The sequence below is a fragment of the Lissotriton helveticus genome (genome assembly GCF_964261635.1).
Source record: "Lissotriton helveticus chromosome 1_1 unlocalized genomic scaffold, aLisHel1.1 SUPER_1_unloc_11, whole genome shotgun sequence".
Lineage (NCBI taxonomy): Eukaryota > Metazoa > Chordata > Amphibia > Caudata > Salamandridae > Lissotriton > Lissotriton helveticus.
The window spans coordinates 4,724,037-4,741,006 of NW_027611650.1; positions in this window are offsets into that span (position 1 = coordinate 4,724,037).

Consider the following 16,970-nt stretch of genomic DNA (forward strand, 5'->3'; position numbering starts at 1 on the left):
ACTTATCTATTGAATATCTTAATCAAACTCCACACAAACAACTATGCCCAAGTGAGGTGTGGCAGACATGGTGATATATCGGCCCGCTTTCCCGTGCTGAAGGGGGTACGTCAGGGGTGCGTCCTGGCCCCCACATTATTTTATCTTTACATCAATGGTTTGGTAGATCATTTACTTGGTGTAAAAGACAATGACACTCCAAGGTTGGCTACGGGGCGCGTGCCTGCTTTGATGTTCGCAGACGACACTCTGTTGTTGTCTAGAACATCTACAGGCATACAGCGTACCCGTGATGGTTTTGCTGTCTTTTGTGCTTCACGCGGATTGGAGATAAACTTGGATAAGACCAAGTTTATGATCTTTAATCCCCCGAAGCAGACCCGCCCTAATCCTCTTCTGCATGGCATCCCGCTGGAAAGAGTTAGGACGTTCGTTTACCTCGGCATCAACCTCACGGAAAGCTTTGATTGGGTCTCTCAGATCGCAAAGGCCGCACTTAGACTAACCCAAATAGCGGAGGGTATTGGTAAAGTCCAAAGAACTTCGGTTTTCAAACCCATATCCCCGGTTGTTGAAATCTATAGACTGCAGGCTAGAATGACTTCAGTGTATGGAGCTGAACTATGGGGTCACCAAAGTATATCTAACCTTATGAGGGTCGAACATGGCTTCATGAGAAACTCTCTGGGCTTACCAGTAAGTACGCCGCTCATCTCTTTATGCTTAGATCTTGGATTAGAACAAATTGAGGAGCTAGTAGTCGCACGGCCGATCCTTTATTGGAAGAGGCTTTGGTCAGTGCCCGAATTAGCTTTCTATAGACAGGAATTTGTAGAGGTTTGGGCTCTTTTAAAAAGTAAGAACATTTCGTGGCTCTCACATATTAGGGCACTCAGTAACAGGATTGGTCTAGCAGAACTGTGGGAGAACCCTGAAGTAAGTTGCTCAGGGATAAGTAAAGCACAGCTCTTGCACCACCTGAGGTACCTAAATTCGGTTGCTCTACAACGATCCACTACAGTGGGTAGACTGACGCTAGAGTTTCTTCTAGTAAAGACTGAACCAAGAATGGAGGAATTCTTGGATGTAATGTCTCCTCCACTTGCAAGGAAACTCTACATTCAGTTTAGGCATGGTTCCCTCCCACTAAGGGTACTTACCTCCAAATGGGCCACCACAGAAGATATTATGTGCCCTGCATGCAATTATAAGCAAGAAGATGTTCGTCACGTCCTGTTTTTCTGCCCTGCCTATCTTGAAATAAGGAAATGCTGGTTGATACCCCTAGGTAGGAATCTAGGCTTTAGACAGTGTGACCAAGCGTGTGGAGTCTTAAGGTATGATACCCACCCCCCTATTGTCTTCGCTGCATCACGGTTTTTATTTGGCATGTGGCGTAGACGGAAAACTTTTGTATAACATCTGTGTTATCACATATTTTGTACTCCTCTCTTTGATACCTATCTAGTTTAATTAGTTTTTTAGGTCTATTATATGACTGAACCGCTATTTATTGTTTTATCTTTCTGTGCCATTGTGTATGTATTTTATTAGCACTTTTATGGTCTTTGACCGAAATAAAGTTATCATTGATTGATTGATTGAATCTTAAGGGAGTTGACTTTTGATGTAGGCAATATCATTGAGAGGAGGTTTATATTTTTTGTCAATTCTCAGATTGAGAATTCTAGCCCTAACAGGGTCTTTAAATATATCAGGGGCATGTTTAATGACACCTTTTAACATTGGCAGGGTTTGTGCAGTCTTTACTGACTGCTCAAAAGTGTTTGAATGCATTGAAGCACCATGGTATATAGCTGCCCTATTTACCAACTGACTAAAACCAATATTGTCTTCTGGGGGAGATGGCTTTGTTGGGTATGCCTGGAGATCGGGGATATCTGGAGGGTCGACCCATAATAATCGTCCCAGTCGTCCTGTGGTACGTCTGTGTTGGTATCAGGGTCTGTAAAAGGGTCATTGTTGCCTCCCCCATCCCCTAAGTCATCATCGACCTGTGGTAATGGTGAGTTTGGTGGAAGTATAGGAGAGTGTGGAGGAGAGATAGGATTGGTAGGAAGAACAGGAGAAGAGGGTCGTATAGGTTTAGTAGGACCGTTTTTTTTCTTAACAGGCACTGCAGGAATGCCTGGTGTATCCAGTTTCCTCTTCTTGTGTGGAACAGTAGACACATGTCCGGTCGAAAAAGTTCTTCCTCTTCGGTAGACGCTTTCGGTGCCGATCTTTTCGGGTCTAAGCGAGGTTTGGATTTCTGCTCCGGAGCCTTGGAAGGTGTTTTTGGATCCTTCGGCTTCGATCTGGAGGCGGAAAACTTTTTCTGTTCCGAATGTGTTGGTTTCGGATCAGAGGCCTCTTCTTTCGGCGCCGGGGTGGTCGATGCTGATTTCTTTCTGGGAGTAGGCTGTGCTCCCGACTTCGGTGCTGATGGAGCCTGTGGGACACTAACATGCGGCTTGCTTGGTCACAAGCTGCCTGAAGGCTTATCCTTTAACTTTGGAGCCGAGCCAAGGGGCGGGGCTTCTGAACATTGTTTTCAGTCCGGCTGGGGCCAACTGGCATAGTCTTGACCAGGGCCTTCTTTTTTGCAGGTGGGGTTGGGGTTGCGGCAGTGGTACTCATTTGTTGATCTGGAGGGATGGGGTGGTCTGAGTCGGAGTCGTCTGCTTCCGACATGATTTCCAGTTCCTCAGAATCTTCCTCCGGGACATCGGGCCTTCATCAAAGATGTCCACCGGTACCAGAGCTGCTTGCTGTGCCATGATGTGTCATCGGGCCCGGCGATCACGAATGGTCTTTTTGGATCAAAAGGAGGCGCAGGCATGGCAATTATTCTCGTCGTGCTCTGTCGAGAGACCCAGATTACAGACCTTGTGGTGGTCACTGTGTGGAGTCCTTTCCATGAGCCGTAGGCCCGAATGGCGTCAATAGGCCCAGCGGCCCGTGTCGACGATCGGAATGAAATATTTGAGGAGCGCGTCGAAGGTCACGCGATCGAGAAACAATACAGTCGAATTTTATGATGGCTTGTGCGTCAAAAAGGTTTAAAGATATGGTGCCAAACCAGAGCGCAGAAGTTACATCCGAACCCGATGGCAGAAAAAAACTATCCGAGGATGAAGTCGATACCCATGCACACTTTCGACCAAGGGAGGAGTCACCTATCTCGTGACTACAAAAGACTTCTTCAAAGACAACAACAAGGTGCAAGCATCCAAATCCAACACCAGATGGCGATCTATGCACAGAGTGTGAATTCTGCAGCTCATATGCCTCGAACAGTGGGTTTCTGTTGCAGTAACTTGGTGCAGAACAAAGTGAAGAGTCAACATGGCACACATCCTTGTGTGCCATGCCCACAAACCACTGCCCTGGCATACATCAGTCACCCCTCTAGCTGGGTGCCCTATGCCAGTGGTGAGTGTACAGGTGCATGAGCCCTACATCCCTACCGTGCCCAAGTCTATTTCTGCGCATTGTAAGTGCAGTGCTGCCATTAAGAATATATGGTGCTGGGAGCTTGTCATTACGAACTCCAGAGCACCATTATGGCTACACTGAAGACTGGGAAGTTTGGTATCAAACTTCTCAGCACATTACACCCACACTGATGCCAGTGTGGTATTTAATGTAAAATGCACAACAGAGGGCATCTTAGAGATGCCCCCTGAAACTCGACCAACTCCTAGTGACCTGACTGAGTGGCTGCTTAGGCTGCCACCACCAGACATGTTTCTGGACCCCTGGGTCGAGAACCTGCTGCTCTCGGGTGCCTGAAGCAATGCACATTCTGGGAAGAGGTGCCAAGCCTCCTCCCCCAGGATAGGCAGGGTTCACAAAGGGGAAGCTTCAAAGGCATGCCGCCTTTGTGAGATTCTCCAGACCCTTTGCCGCTTTCAGCAATGGGTCCCCACTGGTTCTACCCCACACTTTGGGGCTGGAAAAACAAGTGCCCACCTCTGCCAACTCCACCCCTAAGGTGGGGGAGGCAAGGTGAAGCACAACATCGAGTCCCCACCATCTTGAGGATGGGGGACCCAGCCAACCAGGGACAGGCTCCTGCTCCCCTCCCACTGGAGAGTGACAGAATAGGGGGTGTACCCACCCTAGGGAAGGGACCATTGGTCCCTTCCCTTTACCTACCTCTAACACCCCTAAATTTAGTATTTAGTGGCAGCCTGAACCTTCCTTCCTCAGATCCAGCAACAACAAGAAAAGAAGAGAAGAAGGATGAGAAGCCGTGCAGAGCTAAACAGAGGATGACGCCCACTGACTTGGCCCCAGCCCTACAGGCCTGTCTCCCCTTGAACCTGCTCCTGCGAAACCCCGGCCTTTTCAACAGCCAGCACCCTCACAAACCCCAGATGACATGCCTGCCTTCACTTTCAAGACTGTTTCTCCTGTGAACACCGGACGTGTTTAAACTGCAGCTTCTGGTGCCAGCCAGAAACCGAGAATCCAGCCCACTCCACACCCACTGAACCCCACCCAAACTCGAGTGGAAAAACACCCCAAGGAGGTCCCACCGGCGATCCTGACCCGAGATCGGGTGACCCATGACTTGCCTCAAGCCTCCAGAAGACGTCTGTAGCCTCAATCCAGAGAACCCCCCTACCATAATCGGAGCGGGTAATAAAATCTGACGTCCAAAGGCACCCCTACATCCGATGCCCCACGGCCTTATGTGCCCAACCCAGCGGTGCCTAACCAACCTACAAGATCCCAACTTACCACTCAAAGTGGTGGTTGCTCCTGGAAGATCCTCATCCACAAGCCTGCAGTGTTTCTTTGTCCCGGAGAATCTCCATTGAAATCAACAGGGCACCCGACCTCAAAACAGCCCCTGCACCCGGCCGCCCTAGTGCCGCTGAGGGTGCCCATTTGGTCCCCAACTTGCCCTGAGCTAAAACCTAGGAGCTTTGCTCCCACAATCCTGTGGCCTGCTTGCCAGCCGCCAACAAACGAAGCCCCCTATCCTCCATAGGATAACATTGGGCCTCAACACTCTGCACCCGGCCGTCCTAGTGCTGCAGAGGGTGCAACAACAGTGCATCACTGACCCTGGTAGACCCCCTGAGTCTAACCCCAGAACCTTAACTCCCACAGTCAATTACTTACCTGATAACCGTTAACCTGTTTTCCCTCCATAGGATAACATGGACACTTTTTCTCCAAAATGTTTCGAAGTGTGGAGTTTTGAAATCTAAACATGTTTTTTTAAATTGCACAAATAACCAAAACGTGTTTACTTACCTGTTTCAAGGGAATGTCCCAGTGCTGAATCTAGGCATCCAAAGCGATACAAAAGGGGATGATGGACGGAGCGTTTGAGCAAATCAAACACTCACCCCCAGTCAACTGATCTGGGTTTAATCCATCACCGTCTTAAGCTCACTCCACCACCCCAGTTCAGACATGGCCATATGCAAATCAGTATGACCCTGTGCCTCATGGGAACAGTCCAGCCCGAACTGCCAAGCCATATCTTCCCTGGACCGGAAACAAGTATCTTGGGACCGGTTTCGGGTTCATAACCCTAATCAGCCAGGCTATCTTGAATCAAGTGGCAAAGTGAGCAAGGGACTCACGTCTGAGCATACCCTGCCAACTTAGGGCGAACAAAGCGATACAAAAGGGGATGATGGACGGAATCTAGGTATCCAGCATTGAGTTAGAAAAGTAACACGAAAAGTAACTTACCTGCAATTTATTAGCCGCAACACGTGTTTTGTCTTGGTGAAGTTAACCATAGACTTCTTCAGGGCTAGAATATTATAATATACATAACCAAAAACTACAATATAATCACTAACAACAGCTAATACACACCTCCATTAAGTACTAGTGTTAATTTCATAGTGGCTGAATGCACATACAGCAACCGCCTAATAAATTGTCTTTTCATACTATAGCAAACAGTCTAATAACACGCCAAAAGCCTACAGGAACACAAGTAAAATCTCCCCTCTTATATAAACAAAGAGTAGAAAAGCTTAAGCAATAGACACATAACCAATGCGTAGTATTACCACTAATTTACCATGCTTATCAAAACATAGTAAACTAAATTCCGTGATAATCATTAGTTCCAGGAAGGAGAAAAGCAAACCTGAAAAAGTCCGCTCTGTGTTTCAAACCCATGCAGGAAACACCATACGTGATTAAAATATAAAAAGATAATTGTAAAGACCACATATAAGGCCAAAGTGTATAGCCATATTAATAAAAGTGTTGCGACAAGTCGCAGGAAACAATTAGCCCAGAGATAAATGTGCAGACAGATTGTAACCCCAGAGAGTCTTATTTCTTAGAAATGCTCCTAATAAGATAATAAACTCACCTATAGCTAGAATCAAATAGAACTCTCCATAATTCCTGAGAACATTTAAAGGTAATCTATAATCTATAATGTAGGCAGGCTGAAAGAGCTTGGAGGAAGCACTATCTTGAGGCTGACAAAACTCTTTATAAACAAGCGCTTTTGGGATATAAAGCGCAGATTAAGTGTGCTAAAGCCAAGTATCTTGAAGATACGTTGGCCCTGGCAGCTAACAAGTCACAGACTTTGTTTTAAATCATTGATAGTCTTTCTAATCCCTCCCCATCCACCTTCGGCTGACCCAGGACCATCTCGCCTTCAGGAAACAACTCAAGACCTGGCTGTTCGAGCAGTAGCATACCCCTCCCCCCAAGCGCCCTGAGACCCTCCCGGGTGAGTAGTGCGCTATACAAATGGCATGATTGATTGATTGATTGAACAGCATCCCGGCCTCTCAGTCACTGTGTGATTCTTTGGCCTCTGCTTTTTAGGATAAGATCACTGCCATTCTGAGCGGCCTGTCTGCTCCTGATACATCCAGCACTCAATCTACTTTGGAGTTATTATCCACAACTACGGCGGTCGACCCCAGGGAAAACACTGTATATGCGACACTGTCCAGCTTTACACTTCCTTCTTATGAAGACTTCTGCGCACTGGCCAACTGTGTTTCATCTGGCTCCCCGTTGGATCCGTTGCCGCATAAGTTCTGGAAGCTGTTTCAAGAGGAACTTTTTCCACCTCTATACTCCATCTACTGCCAATCTCTTAGAACGGCCACTGTTCCCGATAGCTGGAAATTGGCGGTGGTCTCTCCACTGCTGAAAAAGGCTACACTTGACCCCCTATGTCCTGCAAACTATAGGCCGATCTTATTATTACCTTTCCCAATTAAGATTTTGGAGAAGTTTGTCACTAGATCCTTGTCCAGCTTTATAGAGACGAATGTCTGCTTAGATGCAGCCCAGTTTGGCTTCCGGCCAGCCCATGGCACGGAATCCGCACTGGTGGCTGTTTTGGACGATCTTCGTGCGCGTGTCGACACTGGTCGAGCAGCATTTCTGGTGTTGCTGGACATGTCGGCCGCGTTCGATACGGTCAACCATTTCACTCTTATAAGCAGACTGGAGGAGAATGGGGTCGCCGGATCAGTCTGGGACTGGCTTATCTCCTACCTTCAAGATCGGCATCAGGTAGTGGCCTTGCCCCCATTTAGATCGGGTATCAGAAAGGTGGGGCAAGGGGTGCCGCAGGGGTCGGCAATCAGCCCCATTTTATGTAATCTGTATCTTTGTCCCTTGATTAAGCTGATAAAATCTTTTGGTATTTCGGTAATAAACTACGCCGACGATACGCAGCTTATCTTCTCTTTTGAAGGCAAAGACGCTGTCTCTAAAGAAATCTTTCACTGCTGTATGTTAGCCACTGCGGACTGGTTGCGACTTAATTCCCTCCAGTTCAATGGATCCAAGACAGAGGTGCTGCATTGTTCTCTTGGAGAAGTGTGGCTCACTGGTTAGAGGAGGCAGACCCTGAAGCAGAGGTCAGACCCGGGACCAGGGTTCAATTCCCGACGCGGCAGGGTCTTGAGCCCAATTATCCACGGACTCGATAATTCTCGTTTCGGTGCCTACTCGAATCACGGGTTCACACTCTGCAGCTCTGGGCATTAGCCTGCTTAATCTCCACTATGGCCCCCCGCGGCGGGATGCCTGGCTTTCACCTTGGGGATGCACAGTACGGGTATCTCACAGGGAAAAGCCAGGACGGGTTCCCAAGGCAAGCGCCGAGATGCCTACGGGTAATCGAGCGCTATATAAGAACACATAATAATAATAATAATAATAATAATTCTCTTGATAAAATTCCTCGCCTTCTGCCTGTGGATTTTTAGCCAGCTTCCTCCCTGGGCACTGTCCAGGCGGCGGCTGCTGCTCGCAATTTGGGCGTTTTGTTTGATCCACATTTACAACTGGATGCTTTTGTAAATAAGACCATTGGCACCTGTATGATGCTGCTTCGAACACTACGTAAGACCCTTCCTTTGCTTCCGGCATCGGCTAGACCTGAGGTGGTACGCAGCATCATACTTAGCAGACTTGATTACTGCAATGCGTTGCTTCTAGGTGCCCCTGGTTCTTTGATCAAAAAATTGCAGCGGATTCAGAATATGGCAGCCAAATTGGCTCTATCTCGAGTGCGCTCAGCTTCATTCTTTCTGGCACTTAAAGACCTCCATTGGCTGCCTATCCATTAGCGGATCTGTTTTAAGGCTGCTTGCATAGTATTGAGGGCACTTCATGGTCAGGGGCCTGTTATACTTTAAGAACTCTTTTCTTGGTACTCAGCAGCCAGACCTCTACGCTCTACCTCGGCTCATTTGGTGGCTGTTCCTCGCATCCAGAGGATGCGGATGGGTGGCCGCTCCTTTGGCTTCACAGCAGCCAAGCTCTGGAATTCCTTTCCACTCTCCCTGAGGAGCCTGAAGGAACTGTCCCTTTTTAAAAGGGGGCTGAACACATATCTCTTTCCTAGGGCAGTGTAATCCGGTCTATGCATGAATGTATACAGAGTCAAAGCGCCAGGATACCCTTTGTATGCCTTACATACATACATACATACATAAGCAAAAGGAATAACGTAAGAAAAAGACCAATCGATATATCCAATTTAGAAATGTATCTGATAGTCACTAGATATACTGAGAGCCACTCACTTGTATTTCGGAGGCTCCTAATTCAATATGAGTAACGAAATCTCAAAAGTATATTCTACTGTAATCAGCCCCCGATATCCTATCATATAGGGAAAAAACGATGTTATTTATGTACCAAGTGCCGTGACCAACACGAAGACCAACCAAAGACCCAGGGAATCTATATCACAATTCCACTGATGCTTACCTTAAAAATAAAGAGAAGTCGTGCAGAGTAAATGTGCCGTGGCGTGTAGCACCCGCGCCATATTTGTGCAGTCCTTAAGTATTAGTGCCCTTATAATAAAAATAGTTATGCAATATAGGAGCTTATAAGAAATAACTACAAATCGGCAGCTACGATCCAATTTGAAATATTTTATAGACACTAGGGTGGGCCAATATAGAGTCCAATACTATATCATTGTAATAGACTTAGTTGGTTGCCGCATGAATTTCGATGGTTATTCTGTCAGCAGTTAGTAAAAAACCATGTCGGCCATCTTAATTTGGGAATAGAGTGTTACATATAACATACATAAATTACAACATGAGACTCCTTAATTGTAGCGTAAATTCAACATGTATCTTTTAGAATATATTTGATCTCTCCATGTCATAATATTAAATAACGCTATATGAATTCCGGCAAAGCCTTGTTCTGAAATAGTCATGGGTACAGATGACTATTACAAATAAGCCGACGTCAGTAAAAATGGAAAGGACGTACTTCAATCTGCCCCCGAAATTCCATGTTTTGATACCTCACGTGTAACAGTTGGTATTGAGACCCAAGGGTTTAGGGGTTAGGAAAAGTGTTTAGGTTAAGGAAAGAAATAGAAAAAATAATAAAAATAAAGTAAAAAACCAAAGTTAATTAAGTATCTTTCAAAAGGAGGACAAGCAACGGTGATTCAAGCTTGTGACATTAAACGTCCTATTACAGACTCCTTGTTGATAACATTCCTGATTATCCTTATAAACTCTCACATTTCTCCAATACACATTTGACAACAATTTAGTTATTATTACAATATGGCAAGCCGTAGTACATATAAATTCTGCAATTCCATTGATTTTCGTAAAACTTTTTTTTCTTTACAAATATACTGTCACATTAGCACAATAATACTCCCACATGTTGTTTTATAACAGCAAGTATGTAAATTATCTCTAAAGTAAACAGCCTTAGACTTAATCTCAGATAAGCCTACAGAAATTCACTAGACTCACTCCTCTTTATTGATATATCTCAGATAAACACTTATATCGATGTATCCCAACGGGTGCAATCATCGCTTCATGTAGATACGAGCCCAGTTGTAATGGTCTTTCTATCTAGAAAGTACTGTAATTCATTATCGAAATTCAAGCCCCTTTCTACCGCATGCATTCTCATAATCCAGCGTGCTTCCAGTTGTCTTAACTTTAATTCACGGTTGCCACCTCTGATGTCCATAGGCATCATCTCAATTCCATGAAAGGATAGCGTTAAATGTTCAGAATGAGATTTACATTCAATTGCGTGCGCTGCTGTTGGATATTTTGCATCCCTATTTTTCAGAGCCCTGAAGTGCTCAGCAACACGATCCTTAAGTTTCCTAATGGTGCTTCCTATATATAATTTATTGCACCTACACAACACTGCATATATCACATAAATTGTATTACAATCTATAAGTGTTTTGATATAGAATGTTTTAGAGTCGTTATAACTAAAGTGTCGTGTTCCATGTAAGGACAGTCTGCACATGCTGCAATTCCCACAGCGGAATGACCCCTTGTTTAATGAGTGCAACCATGTCGGTACAATATTTATTTTGGGATAATTTGGGCTTATCATATTCCTGATAGTTATACCCCTTCGATAAGTGATTGAGGGGTGAGGGGCTATATGTTGTTTCAATACAGGATCTGTTAAGGATCTGGTATATTTTCGAGGACCATGGATTATAGCCTGTAATTAACCTTATTGGGTTTTTCAGTTCTTTTCTATCATTTCTTTTTGACTGTAGTGTGTTTTTTCTTGCCAATTTTAAAGCTCTTGTTTTGGCCCTAGTCACAATTCCATGTCCATATCCCCTTGTTAGGAATCTGTTTTCAATATCCGATGTACATATCCTAAATTCTGAATCCTCACTACAGTTACGGCGTGCCCTGTAGAATTCCCCATAGGGGCTGGCATTCACCTGAGATTTAGGGTGGGAGCTCTTGACATGTAATACAGAATTACAGGATGTTTCTTCCCTGAATAGCTTGCTGCACAGCTTTCCTTCATGTACATATAGTACCAAATCTAGAAATGTGATTTCCTTATGACTATAGTTGATAGTAAAGGTCATATTATGTTTATTATTGTTCATGTATGTAAAAAGATTAAGTAATTCCATCTCGCCACCCGTCCAGATAAATAGCAGATCGTCAATGCATCTCCCGTAATAGTTAATATAAGGGTGCCAACGGGCACCGCCAGGGCCCCAGATGTGCACCGCCTCCATCCACCCCATGAAGAGGCAGGCGAACAACGGTGCAAATCTGGAACCCATGGCCACTCCACAGATTTGTCGATACCATTGTCCATTAAAGAGAAATACATTGTGATTTTGATTATGTATATTATAATATTCTAGCCCTGATGAAGTTTATGGTTAACTTCACCAAGACGAAACACGTGTTGGCGGCTAGTGTGTTTTATGAAGAAAAACAGCGTTAATAAAGGAAGATATGAAGATCACTCATCTTTTGGAATTTTTTTACTTGTATTGACGTACTGTTGTCCAGCTCAGGATATATTTTGTTTATCTTCTATATGTGGTTTTGTGCAAACATTACCCATTTGGGTTGATGGTGGGTGACCGCAACGTTATCCTTGGAGCTTCTGATAGACTGGGAATTCTAACTATTGTCACACCCCAGCGCAATTAACACTCATTCACCTGTTCTTTTTGTATTGCACCTGCAATTTATTGTAGAAGCCCATTCATTTCTATGTACTGCGCCAAAAAGTTTACAAGTGTGGAGTTTTGAAAACTGAAAATATTCTTTAAAAATTATGCGAATAACCAACACGTAATTACTTAGCTGTTTCTAGGAAATGTACCAGTGCTGAATCTAGGTATCCAGCACTGAGTTAGAAAAGTAAAGCAAAAAGTAACTTACCTGCAATTTAGTGAAAAAGCCTATTCATATCAATGTACTGTATTTGTTAAGTGTTGCATACTACTTCTCCCCTTTATATCAAACAAAGTACAATTTCTACTGTATAACTGAACTGTGTTCATACAAGTAAATGATTACCGCAAAGTATTTTTATGCTTACCTGTATCAGGCTTGCTTGGTTCTAGAAATAAAACAACAATATATATTGTTATACAAAAACAATTGGCCTCGAGTTCAGTTCTTGTGTGTGTGAATTCATTTGCTGACTGAGTGTGTACATCAAATGCTTAACACTGTCCTCTGATACTGCCTTACTGCTCGACCAAGCTACCACTTTAGAGAGTAAGGTTCTATCTAATTTTAACCTCTTCCTACCTCTGGAGACCCTTGGACTCAATACACACTACACCTCCCTTTGGTGCAGTATACAGAGCCAGTTACTTACAATACCTCACTCTATGTCTCTCCCAATTTACATGTGATGTTGTTGCCCAGTGGAAGGAGCAAGCTGCTCTGGTAACTTTTTCAAAGCTGGAGTTACACACCCGGATGAGGGAAATATAACTCTGCTGGGGTATGTACTTCAGCATTACATCTTGAAAGGTCAGAGTTATCACTACATTTTTTTAACAGGGGATTTTAACACTCATGTGTAGGGACATCATGCAAGGAGGAATGGAAGCTATGGGCTGTGCACGCCAAGCAGGCTTACACATGGAACATACTCCCAAGGGTATTGAGCTTAACTCCATCTTGCTTGAATTTGATCTAACATCTGCAATAAATAAGCTGCCTCCGGGGAAAACAGACATTATTCCCACATTTATTGGGAGAGGGTGTGAGACCGTTATTGATTTCACCTTTATACCCCCTTTTACTCTCTGGTTGTCGAGTTTTCTGTGCAGGCGAGTGAATGCAGTGACCACAACCCCATTTGTGTCTCAACTGGCTGGACCCGAACACTCGGACACACCAAGGTGGGCGGGGGGCTGATGTCCCCCTTAAAGAGGTGGAAGCGGGAAGGAGCGTAAAGTGGGGGTGTATTGTCCCAGAGCTACTCCGTGAGTCCCTTTTAACTCGGTGTCGCAGCGAGTTTGCCACCTGTCTCGACGATGAGGCAAGTGCTCCGGACATCATGGGTGCATTTGGATCCATGTCTACTGTAATAAGGAACTTTCTACGGGCCTGTTAGCAACCAGGTCCAAGATGGTTTGACTCTGCGTGCTCCCAGGCTTCCAGGAACCTGAGACAGGCCTTGGGTGTTAAGCCCCGAGACCGGGTGGCGGTCAATGGACTACGAAGAGCATATAAGGCTGCTCTTGCAACTCGCGAGTCTGTCCTGAAGGAGGAGGCCTGGATTCATTTGGTGGAGGCTAGTTCACTGCGTAATAGCTCAAAGTTCTGGGGCATTATTAACAACCCACTTCTATCTGGAAATAATGCTAATTTACTGGATGCCCAAATCACAGAGGACGATTGGGTACATAATTTCGAGGGTATATTCCAATCGCATACCCCTCCAATTGAGGGGCAGGAAAGGGTGGAAGGCAAGTCGGAACTTATTTTCACCATGCAAGAGGTGAGTGCCGGTATTCTGGGTCTATCTAAAAACAAGCCCCCACGCCAGATGGGATCCCAACAGATCTCTACATCGCCCACTTAAAATCCTGGCTGCCTGTCCTCACAGCTGTTATCAATACTACAGTCCAGATTGGCCACACAAATTCTTGGGCTTGATCGATTCTAGTCCCGGCATTTAAAAAAGGATAACGGGACAGTACCTATTGTTATAGGCCCCTTTCTCTGCTGGACTCTGTGGTGAAGATGGTGGGCCGCATGGTACTTGACACACTTGTATCATGGGTTGAGGAAAACAACTTTTTATCCGATATCCAAAACGGCTTTCGACCAGGTCGTTCCACTGTGGAACAGTGTTTAAACCTGTACATGGTTCTGAACAAATACACCGTGGCTTGTTCCAGCCCCATATACCCAGCCTTCATGGACCAGTTCTCAGCATTCGACTGTGTCAATAGGTCCAAGCTGTGGCAGTTGATGTCCTCCATTGGCATTGACAGTAACATCATTTTATTTCTGAGGGATCTTCACCGTGATAATAATCACTAGGGAAATCATTTACAGGGTAGCATGATATCCCTCACAATAACTCCAGGAGTCACAGTCCACACAATGTAAATGCGTTGTTCCCCCTAATTCCAACTTAACATGTATCCCCAATCACCTGCCCAAAGCTCTCCCTGCTGATACCAATGTGGTCCTCCGTCATCCCACAGACCATATTTTTGGCCACTTTGAAAGTGCCCATACAATAAAAATGCTGCTGTTGTAAATACATATCAACTACCATTTGTTGTGTTTGAAACATTTTATTGAATAATAAAACCTAATAAACATAAGCTGATTATTAAAGCAAAACAAAACATCAGTTACCATACACATAATAGACAAAAGTAGTACTTAAAAATCAACGTACTGTAACACAGCAAAGTTATGTAGAGCACAATTCTTAATTTCGGGCAAACTTTAAAGTTTACCAATAGAAACGTTCATAAAGAACAGGAAAGGAAAGAAAGAAGGTGGGATACAGTGGTTTCATTAATGTAATGCTTCCTACGTATAGAAAAACAAATACCAATTATTTTCCTTAAGCAATAAAGTCCTCACATTAAAATACTAAGAGAAATATATTGAACATTGAACATTTCATGTGTAATTAGAATTCAATTTGAATATTTTAACCTCCTCAGCATTATTTGACGCATGATTACAACCTGAATGCTTTCTGGAAAGGAACCGCCTCATGGGGTTCAAAATCACATCTTTTCCAACAACAGGATTACAATGATAAACATGAATTTCAATTCAATTTATTGATTTAGTCCTTTTTGGAGATCAACAATTTTAAATAAATTTTAAATCAAGCGCACGATTACCAAAAAGGCGTCCTGGCACTAGTTGAAACCTGACAGTACGGGATATAAAATACCTAAACATTGGCCTAGCAGTTAGATGAGAACATTAAACTATGGGCTGAAAAGAAAAGACTTATGTTCCTTCCTGAACTTCAATAGTTTAGGCTGACCTCAAATGATTGGATAGAGTTCCACCATCTGGAGGTGGAGTAGGAGAAACGTCATCCTCCCGAATGGACACTTTTTATTCTGGGTACACATACATGCCTAGTATTGCTGGACCATAGAGTACGAGAAGGGGAATATCATTTGAACATCTTGTGGGAAGCGAGGGCCAACCTGATGCAGTGCCTTATGGTAAGGCTTTGAATGTAATTATTTCCCTAATAGGCAGCCAATGGAGTTCTTAAATGGCTTCAAAGGCTGGGCAGAACTTGGGGAGGTTCTTCAGCACTCTTACTGCCACATTTTGGACTGTTTGCAACTTATTGAGAAGACAACTGGGAGCCCATATAAAGATCAATACAATAATCCATTTTAGATACGACAAGAGCCAGGATAACACGTTTCCTAAGCTTCATGGGAAGGAAGGCCAATATTTTCTTTGAATGTTTTAACATAAGGAAACAGGAAGAGGTTACCTGATTGGAGTGGTCAATAAAAGTGAGTTTTGAGTCAAAGACGAATACCCACATTTCTAGCCTTCTGGACTGGGAGTGGAAGGGGCTCGAGACTGTGTTCTAGAAGGAGGAAATAGCACTAACTCTGTTTTTTTTGCATCCAATTTTAAGAAATTCTTCTGCATCCAATTAGCGATGCTCATCATACTCGTTCTAAAATCGTTTGCCTCTTTTTCAGGTTCTACAGTAACCAATACCACTATTTGGGTATCATTGGCATAAAAGAATGCAGAGAACCACCAGGATAGAACTATTCCAATTAATGGAGTGCTGTAGGCATTAGGCAAATTCTGACTTATTGAAGATCTCCGAGACCCCACAAGGAAGTGAAAATGGGGCAAAGGTAAAATCTTCCAAAGGTACCAATTGCCCTCTGTTTGACAAAAATAACTGTATCAAATATGGCCGAAAGATCTAATAAGATCAAGGCTGCATTAATCTCCTCTATCCACAATGGATCTGATCTCTTCAGTTGCTGCCAATAAGGTTCAGTCTGTACGGTAGTAGGGTCTAAACCAATGTTGAACAGGATCCAGACAGTCGGTATTTTCAAAGAAGTTGGTGATCTCCTGATTCACGGCCTTTTCTAAAACTTTAGCAGGAAGAGGAAGGACCGATTTGGATCGGCAGTTCTTTACACCTGAGGAATCGAGGGAAAGAGTCTTTAGAAGTGCCAAAATAGATGCCTTTTCCCAAGCATCTGGAAAAAAGACGGACTTGAGCACCATTGTAATAACAAAGTGAGATCAGCAGAAATGGTAGATGAAACCGGATGGAGGGCAAGATTATGCAGGGGCTCCACATTTCATAGTGTTGATAAGATTAGAGACTTTCTCTTCAGAAAGTGGGGTGAATGTACTCATTACCAGGAAATGGTAAGTTAGTTTATTCACCATATGTTACTCCACTATATCTGTCCCTAAAGATTATCTGGTGTATCTTAAAATCCAGGAATATTGCTATGGCTATGTCTGAACTGGGGTGGCTGAGTGAGCTAAAGAATGGTGAGGGATTAAACCCAGATCAGTTGACTGGGGGTGAGTGTTTGATTTGCTCAAACGCTCCGTCCATCATCCCCTTTTGTATCGCTTTGTTCGCCCTAAGTTGGCAGGGCTTGCTCAGACGTGAGTCCCTTGCTCACTTTGCCACTGGATTCAAGATAGCCT